The sequence below is a fragment of the Macaca nemestrina genome, chromosome 10, assembly GCF_043159975.1.
Source record: "Macaca nemestrina isolate mMacNem1 chromosome 10, mMacNem.hap1, whole genome shotgun sequence".
Classification (NCBI taxonomy): domain Eukaryota; kingdom Metazoa; phylum Chordata; class Mammalia; order Primates; family Cercopithecidae; genus Macaca; species Macaca nemestrina.
The window spans coordinates 2,430,087-2,443,984 of record NC_092134.1 but is presented as its reverse complement, the minus strand read 5'-3'; the positions used below and the strand labels follow the sequence as shown (position 1 = coordinate 2,443,984).

The following is a 13,898-nucleotide window of genomic DNA, read 5'->3' as shown; positions in this document are numbered from 1 at the left end:
CCCCACGTTTAGACAGCACCATTCCCACTAGCCAAGGTGTGGAATCAACCTAAGTGTGCATCGATGGATGAATGGATCAAGAAAATGTGTTTTCTACACAACGGAATGCTGTTCAGCCATTAAAAAAAAAAAAAAAAAAAGAAATCTTGACACTGATGTTGGCAGGGCTCTTGATTAACCCTCCCTGGTGTTATGGTCAGAGGGACCCCGATCCACCCAGAGGAGAACTGAGCCACCCGGGGGACCTTCTCTGGTGAGGTCGGGGGTCAGGAAATGTTGGGCCTGGGTCACTTTCTTCTGTTGGATGGAAGCGGGGTGGTTCGTCAGGGTTTCCTGGAGAAACAGGACAGGATCCACACGCGCGAAGAGACTTACTTGGGGAGTTCCCTCATGTGATTACAGAGGCCAGTGAGTCCCATGACCTGCCGTCTGCAGAGCCAGGAGAGCTGACGGTGGGAATTCAGTCTGAGACTGCACGCTTGAGAACGGGAGGAGCTGACAGTATCGCTCCCAGCCCATGGCTGCAGGTCTGGGAACTGGGGGTAGGGCACTGGAGGGGGACTGGTCGAGGCCCGGAGTCCACAGGTCCGAGACCCAGGAGCTCCAGCGTCTGCGGGCAGGACAGACAGAAATCCCAACTCCAGCAGGGAGCAAATTCACCTCTCCCTTGCCTTTTTTTTCTGCTTGGGCCCTCGATGGATCAGAGGATGCCCTCACATTTGTGATGATTCCTTCCTCAGTCCACTGATCTGAATGCTCACCTTCTCCAGAAACGGCCTCACAGGCGCCCCAAAACATAGTGTGTGACCAGCTCTCTGGGCGCCCCTCAACCTAGTCAAATTGACACAAAGTCCACCATCACCGGGGAAAAATGGGAAGCCTGCTCCTCCCAGTCCCTCCCATTCTGGGGGAAAATGGGGACTCTGCTCCTCCCAGTCCCTCCCGTTCTGGAGCCTCTGGCAGTTCAGCTTCCAGGGTCCTCCCTTCATCAAGTCTTGCTCCATTTCCAGGGCTTAGAGCTACACTTTGAAGGGATGGTCTACGCCATCTCCGTGGCCCCAAAAGTCAGATAATTTTTTAAAAACCTCTCCATGCTTGTATAACACTTAATAATTTAATAAACACTTATCTCTTTGATAAATAAAAACAAAAGCATAAAAACTAGGTAATGTGTCCTAGCAATGTGCAAGAGACTAACAAACATTTTGTGACTCATAAAAGTAATTTTCCTGCTTTAAATTCACTGTCACCTCCCCCTAGTAACACCTGCAGTGTCTCAGAAACTCGCATCCATTGGAGGCTGCTGCTGCCCAGCGAGTCCCCGGCCACTCTGCCTTCGAGTTCCCTCGTTTCTAAAGCTCTAGCAGGAAAAGCTCCCAGGCGGCTTCACCCTGGGGAGTCTCATCCAACACCTCATTCCACAGAGGTGGCCTCAGAAAGGCTGGGAGAAAGGAGCCTCTAGCCACACCGCCCAAAGCAGGCAGAGCCTGAACTCAGCCTCAGGCCACTGACACAGGCTCCAGCCTCCAGGCATCGCTGCCGGCACCACAGGGATGCAGAGCCCCCAGGTCTCCTGGAAATGTACATCCCCCCCCATCCCATGGGCTCTGTCCCCACTTCCCCCAGACCCCACAGTGGGGAAGCACTCAGTGCCTGGCTCTCCAGGAGCCCAAGTCTCCTCCCTGATGATGACGTCCCTCCCACAAAGGATCTCTTTGAGCTGCAGCCTCCATCAGACAATATGTTGCGGAATATTTGGGGCCCTTTTGTCTTCCACTCCCACGGAAGCCATAGCAGCCAGGGTCGCTTCATTTACTCGCATCGCTGCCCCCGATCCTCGGCTGGAAGACACTGGCTGCCGGCTACCGTAAGCAGCAGACGCCACCATGCTGGCAGCGAGGCATCTCCTGCAGAGAGGATTTACCTCTGTAGCCTGGGCTAGGACCTTCAGGAGGCCTGCACAGCCTCGATTTAGGAAGCCCTTTGCCTTTAAATACACTGACTGCTTTCTCCTTCAACAGCTCGCGTCCGGCCCCAGCATACATGTGCTGTGGAGTCTTGGATTCTGGTCTGCAAGGCTCTCAGTTGTACACCTGACAAGCAGCTCAGGCCCAGCAAGCAGGACACAGAACCCATGTCCACCCACTGCCTGTTACACAATGGCTGGGGTTGAAAAAGTTCTCTGTCATGCAGGGCACCTGCAAGAGAGGACCCCAGGCCTAAGAAGTTGCTTTGCAAGTAGAAAGTTGGAGAAAACCAGCTGGCTGCAGGATTAATGCCTGAAACAGGTGCGATGCGTCCTCTGAGAAGCATGTCCTGGATAGTTAAGAAGTCATGAGTCCCTGCCCTGAAGAGCCCATAGGGCCTGCAGGGATCTGGGCAGCAGACCCGAGTCCTCCAGAGACAGCGTGCCAGGGCACGTGTTTGGACATCACACGGCGCAGCTCAGAGTTACGCAAGGTCACCTCTCTGGGACAGAGAGGTGGCCTCCAAGGACAGCAGGTGCTTGGACTGACCTGTGTCTGGCCCAGACTGGAGAAGAGACCGCCACCTGTTCCCTCCATCAGCCTCACCTTCCATGGTTGAAAACAGGCCTTCAGAGGGCCTAGTACCGCCCCGGGTGTTTCAGTTGGCCAGGGGATCTGGCTTTTGGCTTTTTCGTAAAGCATCACGTTCTCTCTCATGTATGAATATTTACTTGGCTTGGACAAGCCCTCGGGCCAGGAGTTGAAAGGTCACAGTGCATGAGCTGCTCTGCTGTGTGCAAAGCCCAATCCAGACAAAGTTTGGCCTGGCTGCTGGATTAATGAAAAGCCACCCTGGGTTTGGGGGTCCCCAGCCCAGCCCCTGGGACCACCCAGTCTGGGGTATTCTGAACAGCAACCCAAGCTAAGAGAGCACATTATGGAAAAATGGTGTTTTTTAAAATAAGTTTTAAAACACCATCTTGACAGGATGGTGAAGACCATGATGGGAAGACATCAGAGGAAACAGTGTAAATGCAAAACCGGGAGAAACCGGGAGGAGCTTGTCAAACACAGCTCTATGACTTAAACAACTGGCTTCCCTGGTAACCAAACCGCGCTGACATCACAGCAGGCTCCCCTGGATGCAGACCCTGGTACCTTATTCTGGGCTTAGACCCCATCAGGGTGAAGCAAGGTACATAGCCTGCAGGGCTGAGCTGGGATCTGTCACTTGTAATATAGGAGTCCGGATGGGTGAAACAGCTTCTCCTTTCCCTCCACCCTCCCCCAAGTCCAGAACCTCCCGGGTAACCCCTGATGATTACACAGCCTCCACCTAGTCTCCAGTGCCCCGTAGTCGCCACCTGCACCAGGTTACTTAGACCCTGGGTTACCACTCACCAGCTGTTTCTCCCTGGCCTTCCCTTGGTACACATTCCCCAGCTCCCCGGCTGGCAAGGATGACTAGGTGACATTTTTGACCTCACGAATGCCCTTTGGAAAGTCACATCTGTCAGAATCCAGGGCAAAACGAAGGCCATGCCTGGTGAGTAAGGAGGGGATGGGACGAAGGGAGAGTTGACAGCAGTGCTGGTGGGTTGCAGAGGCCAGCAAGGCAGAGGACACTGTAACTGTGGGATCTGCAACCGCCCCACTGGAGGGCCAGTGGGCAACCCATAGACACCCCTGCCACAATCTCCAGGCTCCTGCTGCGACCTCATCGGCCAAGCCACCTGGAAGCCATGGGGCAAGAGAACCTGAGTGAGGAAGTCCAGCGCGCCCAGCCCCCCACCCCACGGGCAGAGGACAGCACAGAAGCAGGTAGAGGGTGGATCTGGGAGGCAAGCAGGGAACACCTAGCACAGACTTCTCCCTTTCTTAAGATTCAGTCTCGGCCTGGCACAGTGGCTCATGCCTGTTATCCTAGCACTTTGGGAGGCCGAGGCAGGTGGATTACAAGGTCAGGAGATCGAGACCATCCTGGCCAACGTGGTGAAACCCCATCTCTACTAAAAATGCAAACATTAGCTGAGTGTGGTGGCGGGTGCCTGTGATCCCAGCTACTTGGGAGGCTGAGGCAGGAGAACCACTTGAACCTGGGAGGCGGAGGCTGCAGCGAGCCAAGATCGCACCACTGCACTCCAGCCTGGGCGACAGAGCGAGACTCTGTAAAAACAAAACAAAACAAAACAAAACAAAAACAAAAAAACAAAACACAACTCAGTCTCATTAAGAGACAGCCCTCATCGGCCTTTTCCGTTCTTCCTGCCTGGGATGCAGGCACGATGCCAGAAGGTGCGACAGCCACCACAGGACCCCAACGACAGCAGAGAGGGAGAGAGGCAGGGTCCTTTCAGACCTCATGCCACCCTGCAATGGTGGCCTCTGACTTTCTGCATGAGAAAAGTGAGGCCGGTCTCTGCAGGGCAGTGTTAGCAGGTTCTATCGTTACTTGCAGCTGAACGCCGTCCTACCTGATGCAACAGGCTGGCCTACACGTTATGTTTTACAGCACTTCGGACTTGGTAACACAGTTGCACGTATACTATGTGATTGGAAGCAGAAGAAATCAATGCCATTGCTCCCATTCCTTAAAGAGCACAATAAAGGGCCGGGCGCGGTGGCTCAAGCCTGTAATCCCAGCACTTTGGGAGGCCGAGACGGGCGGATCACGAGGTCAGGAGATCGAGACCATCCTGGCTGACACGGTGAAACCCCATCTCTACTAAAAAATACAAAAAACTAGCCGGGCGAGGTGGCGGGCGCCTGTAGTCCCAGCTACTCAGGAGGCTGAGGCAGGAGAATGGCGTGAACCCGGGAGGTAGAGCTTGCAGTGAGCCGAGATCTGGCCACTGCACTCCAGCCTGGGTGGCAGAGCGAGACTCCGTCTCAAAAAAAAAAAAAAAAAAAAAAAAGAGCACAATAAAGAAACAGAAGTTACTTACAGCCAAGGACTAACGCCAGTTGGGGCAGCACCCCCAGGAATCAGCAAAAACCAAGTGATTAATTACCAACATGGTACCCAACCTCCCTTATCCTCAGAAGATGTTCAGTGAGCAATGTAAACAAACCGACAATGTTCCCTATGCTCTAACAACACAGCACTCCTCACACGTTAGATATGGAAAAACTGAGGCACCGTATCAGCGAGCACTGGGGTGTAAGGAAAAAGGAAAAGGCCGCTCCATACAGAACCAGTGGGAATGTTGATGCTTGGAGTCTTTCTGAGAAGCAGTCTCTCAGAGGTGTAATTAAAAAGCATAGACACAGATTCTGACCCAGAGATTCCCAGAAATAGATTCCATAGAATAAAAACCACAAGAACATGTGCACGAAGATCTTTAGCATAGCGCTGACGAGGCAAAGGAAAACGGGGAAATCTTGCCGGTCTGCATAGGGACATCTTCTCATGGTGGTCAAATAAAATTGCGGTGTATCTGTGCCACAGATTACAATGAAGCAATGCAAAATCACAAGTTAGAATTCTATGTGTTGACATGAAAAACGTTCGTGACGCACTTTTGAGTAAAACCAGTTATTGAATACCTGTATACAAAAATATATATGTACATAAGATACATGTATAAAAATATGTATATATGATACATGTATTTTATATGTACTTTGTAAAACGTTTTATAAAATATTTACATACATATTTTTGATAATTTGTGTGTCCAGTCCTCTTCAAATGTGTAGGTATGAAATGAGACAGCTTGGACAGCTCCCTGTTTGGCAGGAAACGTGCAGATGCTGAGTGTGTATTTATGTATGTGCATAAATACACATGTATATGTGTATATATGTGTATTATGTATATATAATTATATAGACATAATTATGCATATATGTATGATTATGCATATATTATACTGTGTCTATTATATATAATATAATATATATATTACAATAGCACAATATATAATATACATTATATATTACATACATATATGTATATATGTACATATAATTACATATACTGTGTATATATGATATACATACCTATATACAAACATATATAGATTTTTTTTTTTTTTTTTGAGATGGAGTCTCACTCTGTCGCCCAGGCTGGAGTGCAGTGGCACGATCTTGGCTCACTGCAACCTCCACCTCCCGGGTTCAAGCCATTCTCCCATCTCAGCCTCCGGAGTAGCTGAGATTACAGGCGCAGCCACCACACCTGGCTAATTTTTGTGTTTTTAGTAGAGATGGGGTTTCACCATGTTGGCCAGGCTGGTTTCAAACTCCTGGCCTCAAGTGATCCGCCTGCCGCAGCCTCCCCAAAGTGCTGGGATTACAGGTGTGAGCCACTGGGCCTAGTCTATATTCTCATTTTAATAAACCAACAACCCCCGCAAGGCCTAGCTGTGGGGATACAGGTGTTTGTCTTTGATTATAGACAGGGAGAAAGGGGTGGAGGGACATGCATTGCTTACCTGGGCTATGGAATGTGATACTGTACAAGAATTAGGAGAGGAGAATTAAGAAAACCAATGCCCACTAAGTTTAAACAGCACCATTTTTCATCAACAGTGACAGGTATTTTCCTGCGGTGGTGGGCACAGGTTTCAAACCTCTGCCATCATGCTTGGAAGCCCCCCCAAGCCCACCCAGACGAGCTATGTGGAGAGGTCCCTGTACGCCCCTTAGGTGCCTCCCTGACCCTCCTGCTCCAGGAGGGGACGTGATCTGGACAACAGCGTTTGCTTTCTCACCTCTGGCAGGCACCAGTCTCCCTGCCTGGCAGGAGAGTGACGCAGTTGGATGAACACACCCCCAGCCTTTTGCATTCTTAAACCTGCACGCTGGGCTCTGTGTCCAAGAGCAAGGACGTCTCATCTTACAGATCACAACGTTCCGCCTGCACGTTTCCCACCAGACGAATGGGGAGCTGTTCACGGCGTCCCCTTTCATCCCCAGACATCTGAAGACGACGACTAGACACATGCCACGTTCTGTCTCTGGTTTCCCGCTCTCCTCTCCTTTCTCACCCCATCTGTTCTCCCCCCATGTCTCTTTCTCTTCCTCCCGTCTTGCTCCCTTCTCTTCTCTCCTTATTTCTGCCTCCCCTATTTCTCTCTCCTCCTCTCAGCTTCTCTGACTGTTGCCATTTTCAGCTGGGCTCCTGGCTCGGGTCAGTGCAGAATCACCTGAGCCACTACCACAGTTGCGAATCCCTTCTTGAGGGCTTGCCGATTTCTCCTCAAACCTTCTACAAGGCAGGATTATATTTAAACCCATTTAAGACCTAAGGAAGCTGAGGCATAGAAAAAGCCACCCAACCCATCAGCCATGTCTACTGAGTGCCCATATGTGCAGGACACCGTCCTAGGAGACAATGAATGAGATAGAGGTTAAGGCACCTTCCCAATCCCGCACCTTCCCAGCTCATCAAGGCAGAGCCCAGGGCTGACAGGAAGACGTGAATGTCCCGAGATGGGGTCAGTACAGTGTTCTGGAGTCTGTCCCAGTGACAGGAGAGCTCCTTCTACATCTCCATATGGCAGCCAGGAAAGAGCTTGGCCAGGCACAAGCAGGACCATAGGAAGAAGTCAGAGGGTGACTTTGGTTTCCAGCACAGAGGTCTGGAGAGCTCTGCCAGAGGCCTGAGCAGAAAGGAAAGATTTTCGGGGACTGCTTGTGTGGGCTGTGGATCCCCACAACATGGCCTTGGCGTCAGCTGCTGACCTGAAGTTGGGGTGCAGGGGCCCCCTTCCTCTGCAGAGTCCCCCATGTTCCACTGATGAGAGGTTCCACCCCATCTCTCATTTTTCCAGGACCCCCAGCCTTATACCTCATGTTCTGAGAGCTTCCTGTGGGCCAGGCCTGGTGCTGAGACCCTACCAGTCTCTTCTGTGTTTCATTGTCACCAATAACCCCCACCACCCCACCCCCGGGCCCGAGTTAGTGCTGCCACCTCCATCCAGCATACAAGGATGCAAAGGCTTAAACCAGAGCCCAGGCCCACACCCTGCAGCTGGGAGCTGCTGGACCAGGCTTGGGACCCAGGTCTGTCCTCACGCACATGGTGTCATCCCTGCCCTCTTGGCTCTCACTGACATTTCCTTTCCCTCCTCACTGGAAGGAGTGAGTCACCATCTCCCTTCACCAGACTCCACTTTTTTCCTAGCACACATTGCCCTGGGGCACCAACAGAGTTCAATCAATGCTCTGGCCCCACAGGCCGAGGCCAGCTCCAGCTCCAGGCAGAAATGACAAGTAGGTGTCACCTGACACTGGCTTTAGTTACTGCTAGAGGCTGCTTAGCAGGAGGTATTGAGAAGGGCTTGGAGGAGGCCTTTCCTTTAGCAAAGGTGGGCTGCTTCTTGTTTCAGCTGAAGCTTCAGAAAGTAACAGAGAGGGCCTTGGACTGAGTGTCTGACCTGACGCTAAGCAGCCCAGCACTTCGGTCCTCAAAGGTCCGCAGATGCACCCCAATTCTGAACTCACAGAATGCACATAAATTAGATTATTTTGGTAGAACAGGAATCGCTCAGTTGTCTGGGCTACTCGGAGGTGTTGTCCGATCATTGGAAAACGTTGCATCAGTTGATTTTCAGATTTCCAGGTCTCTTTATTCTTAGAAAAATCTAACTTGGCTGGGTGTGGTGGCTCATGCCTGTAATCCCAGCACCTTGGGAGGCTGAGGTGGGAGGATCACTTGAGCCCAGGAGTTTGAGACCAGCCTGGGCAACATAGCAAAACCTCATCTTTACACACACACACACACACACAAAAAAAAAAAAAAATTTTTTTTAATGTAAAAAAGGGGAAAAAGAAAGAAAGTCTAACTCTCATAAGAGTCACAGATCCCCAAAGCAATTTTGCAAATGAAGAGTTAATGATGTTCTCCAGTCCCCTAGATAGCAGTTTGCTTGCCCCTAACAGTGCGTCAATGCCAGGCCTAATATGAATGTATTATCTAAATAATCATTCATACTGCATGTGATCAGCACTCAATGCCTTCCTCTCATCACATTCACTCCTGGTTTGATCAAGTCAACACAAAAAGCTCTTCCCAGAGAACATCAGATGAGAAGGTTAAACGTGTTAATTATCCTTTTTTAAAGACAATGTACAGCACTGGATATCTCGTAGGATCTTCATCTCATTCCACGGCCTGGTCCAAGGAGCCCCACAGCGGGATCCTCCTGGCCCCCTCCTCTTGGTAAAGACGAAAAGATCAGGTTCCCTTCAGTCTGAGGTTTCTTGCCCTCCCTGAAACGCCCCAGTGTTCAGCAGGTGGGGAGGGATGAGGTTTGCCACATCCAGGGGCTAGTGTGGCCGCCTCTTTGCCTAGTGCTGTGGGTGCCCAGGAGCTCTGCGGCTCTTCCTGCTCACAGCCACACCTGAAGGAGCATCCTGATGGCAGGTGGGAGGCTCCTCAGGAAGTGATTCAGGCAAAACACCTTCCTTAAAAGTGCCTAGACCGAAACATCTTTATAGCTTTGTAATGTAAATGATCTTAAAGTCAAAATTTCAACAACATAAAGCAATGTAAATGGGAGACTGTGCATGAAAAGGATGGAAAAGAGATTTTAGCTGCACCCAGTTAGAAAGAAAAGTGGAAAGAATGGATGGAGGGAGGAAGGGAGGATGAATATTTGGACCTCTACCCAGACTTTCATCACAAATGGGTCTTCATCTAAAAGCCAAGTCAGTTAACAGCTTTATTGCTGATGGACTTTCTATGTTAAACACACACATACCCCTTACTTTGTAGCAAGCAACCTTCAAATTATGGCACCAAATAGGCAAAATTGAAGAAGTATGTTTTCCCATTATATTAGCATTCATTAATCCACTTCTTCCTTCAATTATCCAATTATTTCTTCAACAAACTTCTGCGCTATTTTCAGAGCAGCTTTCCAGGTACTGGGAATACTAAGCGAGCAAAGGTGAAACCCCTTCCTCAATGAAGTCCACATTGCAGCAGGTCATACAGACCACACACGCGCACGACTTCAGGCAGTGGAGGGGGCTGTGCAACACCGTCGCTGCTTTACAAAACAAACCTCTGGGGCTCAGTCACAGCTTTCATTCCCTCACCTCTTCCAGGACTGAAATCATTATGCTCTTTACTGATCATGTTATTATTTATTTTTTTTACTCCTTGGGAAACTGGCCCTTCAAATTCAAAGATATCTAACACTTTGCAGTGTCCAGAGTGGAGATGATGCATGCGAGTTACCCATGCTAAATCAAGTAGCGATTTTGGAAAGCCCCCGTTCTGTAGTAAGGGGTCTGGGAGATGTTCACACAAAACAGGAAATGTACACGCATGTGTTATTCTTTCCACGGCGACTGATCAATGTGGATCTCTAATCTAGCCACAGCGTGTTGTCAAGGGGACCGCACAGACACCATGGCCCCAGGTTAAAGAGGAAGCTCTAGCTGTGCTCACGGTCCCTTATCAACCTTCTCTCCTAATCCAAAGCCCTATCGTTTGCACCGGGGAGCCGGCTGCTCTCTGCGGATGTCTATCAGCGGCAAATGCTTTCGTTGCCTGGTTACTCTTGGAGACTGCCCAGGCCCGGGGTGGACAGCCTGTCAAAGCACCTAAAGGGTCAGTAACTGAATTGTGTCAGCAAAGAGGTGGCCCTGCAGACACATGCTGTCCTTGGTGCTCTGCACCGGGAAGACAGAGGGCCCACATGGAGCAGGTGTGCGGCGCTGCACTGAAATCTGCCCACGAATACGTGGTGTGCAGACTTGACTTTATGTAGAGAAAGAGGCTCCCAGAAACCCCTGCAGCAACGGGTCGGAAAGGGCCTCCGAGGCAGTGGCTCACTCTTCTGGCCAGAGCTTCCTGCTGAGGACAATCACGGTGCCTCATCCTCTCCAGCCAACGGATGCGCCCAAGACTCAAGTGCTGCCAATTAAACAATCAGTCCCTTGAATTTAAATCATGAGCAGAGGGACCAAGGACAAAAAAGAACCAGTGGCCAGAGCTTGTCCCTCCGTCCCCCTGTCCCCCTGTCCCCCCATCCCTCCATCCCCCCAACCCTGGGTGGGGCATCCTGCAGCTCTCCTCCTCCCTGAGGCCTGCTCCCGATCCCTGATGCTTCGCTGGCCCTCTCCATTGGTCCTTCTAGCAAATCCCCTTCCCTTTTAGGTGGCCAGCACCAGGTTCTGCTGCTTGCAACCAGAGAACTCACGTTAGTTTCCTCCAGCCACCGTGACAAAGTACGACAAGACAGGAGGCTTGAAGAACAGGCACGCACAGCCCCATAGTCCCTGGGGCCAGACGCCCAAGCTCGGGGTGTCAGCAGGGCTGGTTCCTCAGGCTGGCCGGCAGGCTCTGCCCATGCCTCTCCCCGGCTTCTGTGGTGGCTGGCATTCTTGGTATTCCGTGGCTCCTAGAAGCATCACCCCCATCCCTGCCAGTGTTCTCTGCCTCCAAATCCCTGTCTGGAAGGACACCAGTCACAGTAGATTAAGACCTAATCTAATGACCTCGTTTTAAGCTGGTCACTTCTATAAAGACCTCGTCTCCAAGTAAGATCACAGTTTGAGGGTCTGGGCCTCCAATATTCTTTTTGCAGGGAACATCATTCACCCAGTAACAGACCTACCTCTGTGCCCCGCAGTCAGCCACGCCACCCGGCAGTGGGGAGCACCTGGGAACCTGCAGACCTAGACTCCAGGCCTGGGGCACCTGTGTGGCTTGAGCCCTGCGAGCCCTGTGAGCCGTCCTTGGCATGGTTATGTTAGCCGTGGGCAGGCGAGCAACCTGCCTTGAGATCTGGCTGAATGGGGAGGCCTGAAAACATGCACACACCTCTGTAAGGAGACAAAGTCACCCCTTAGTGAGGGTGGGTTCGTTGTTTTACCAGCCCCCGGGCGCTGGTCATTCCCATTTGGAAGGTGACCTTAGGTGAGTTGGTAACTCTTGAGTTCAGTCGCCAGCCACTGGAGATGGCTCTTCCGAAAGGTGAGGGTTAGGGTGATGGACTCCGGGTGGATCCTCCCCATGAGAGAAAAGCAGGGGCCCACACCATGGTCGTACACCGCCCTGCTGGCTTTTTGGGCCTAACTGTAGATATGATAATACAATGTGGGAACAGCACCTGGCCTGTGAACTCCAAGTGCATGGCTAAGGAACTGATTAAAGACTGACACCAGCACAGAGGAAAAGGATGGAGATTCCCAAAAACATCGGCGGAGTTCCTGGATGCAGCCACTCCTGAAGCTAGAATCTCCTCTCTTCAATTTCACCAGTCAAGAACTCCCGTTTCTGCTGAGGCTACTTTGAGCTGGTTCCCCGTCATGTAAAATCTGAAGACCGCGACACACATAATAGAATACCACGGGGCACAGCAAGCCCCAAGGCCTCTCTGAGCACACGGCTGTATCAGCAGCCTCATCTATCTGTCCTGCAGAACAAAAGGAGCAAGTAAACGACATCCCAGGGCCCGAGTTCACCAAGAGGCAGGAGTGAAATGGATGATACCGAGACCTGGGTACCATAGCTGGAAGTGTGACTATTTCCTTGCCATTTCCAAAGCTCTTGCCAGACACATTTGTACTCTTCCCTTTTACTGCCCTTGCAGGTAAACCTGGAGACATCACTGAACCCAGCCCAGTACTGAGGCCAGCAGGCCAGCATCACACACACTTTCCGACAGGCCCAGGACAGCACTAATCACTCGTTTGACTGTAACTGGCACTGAGACTTCAATATAAACAGAGCCCATTCCATGTTGACTTGTCTACTTTAAAAAATAATAGCAGAACAAAATGAAACCAACTAAATGGAATTTAAAATACATAATTGCTTTAGTCATGAAGAGTAATGACATTAAGAGCCATTTTAACTAGACATTTCCGCACAAATAACATTAGGCCGAGACAGTTAGTCTTGGGGTCCTGACCAAAAATGAGCCCTGAGAACTTGCAGGCCTGTTTGTTTCAGGTTGGGTCCTGGGTAACAGGCACGGCCTGTGGCTGGAGCAGCCGTGAAGCCCCCACAAGGCTGCATCGGAGGTTCCAGGGAACTGAGATTCCCCAGACACACCAGGTTTGCCATCTCTGTGCCAACTACTGAGTGACCCTCTTTCTTTAAATAAGCTTGTGTTTTACATACGTAATTATATTGAAAAAGGAAACTATATATGACAAACACAAAACTGTTGGTTAATTCACTAGTTATTTTATATATAAATTCACTAGTTATTCGCTAATTGTACATATCATTCACTAGTATTTTGTATATATTAATATATATTTGATCATAGAGACGGAGTCTCACTTTGTTGCCCAGGCTGGCCCCAAACTCCTGAACTCCAGTGGTCCTCCCACCTCTGCCTCCCACAGGGCTGGGATTACAGAAATGAGCCAGCGCACCTGGCCTACTAGTTATATTTTTCCTAATGATTTTATTTTTTCCAATAAATACACGACCATAGCTAGCTAGGGTTTGTGGATTGTTTTTGTCTATTTTATTGCCTGTACAACACTCTTGGAAATATTGGGCTAGTTGGCAGACTCAGGCAATGCCTCCACTAGGGCTGATAGTCACAAAATTCTCCACAAAAGGCACAGGAGACCAAATTTCTCTCTCTCTGACCCTGCTTAACGTTTACACGTAATCTCTGTTCCCAGAGCTCATGGCATCAAGTAAACAGTTCTTGCCTATCAAGCCCTGCAGGTAGGAATAACACGACTTATCTAACAGGGAAAATGAAAGGACAGATGGCGTGGACGAAGGTCCGGGGACACTGGTGGGGCCATTTCCTTCTAGTATCAGTGGTTTCTGGTCTCAACAAATATTTACCAAGCATCTGTAGTGCACAAAGTCAGGTTACTGGACTAGATACCCACATACACAAATATATACAAAACTAAAGTCAACTGAATACTATTAAAGACTGAGGTAATTCCATGCTGCATTATTGAATGTAAAAAGCATATTATGATGAACACATGGCA

General features: G+C 50.1%; 1 protein-coding gene and 1 long non-coding RNA gene across 30 annotated transcripts in view; one reads left to right on the top strand and one right to left on the bottom strand.

The window, feature by feature from the left end:
• LOC105490530 (RIMS binding protein 2) overlaps positions 1-13,898 on the bottom strand; it is a 404,804-nt gene that overhangs the window by 226,865 nt on the left and 164,041 nt on the right. The gene's annotated exons all lie outside the window — the stretch shown is intronic.
• Positions 3,125-12,655, top strand: LOC105490527 (uncharacterized). Of its 4 annotated transcripts, XR_011608654.1 has the most exons (4): positions 3,125-3,162; positions 3,411-3,513; positions 3,670-3,788; positions 4,480-4,597. It is a non-coding gene; the product is annotated as an uncharacterized lncRNA (long non-coding RNA). The 4 variants fall into 4 exon arrangements; XR_003020056.2 differs by lacking the exons at positions 3,125-3,162; positions 4,480-4,597 and adding an exon at positions 12,521-12,655 and having other exon boundaries at positions 3,378-3,513; XR_011608652.1 differs by lacking the exon at positions 3,125-3,162 and having other exon boundaries at positions 3,378-3,513.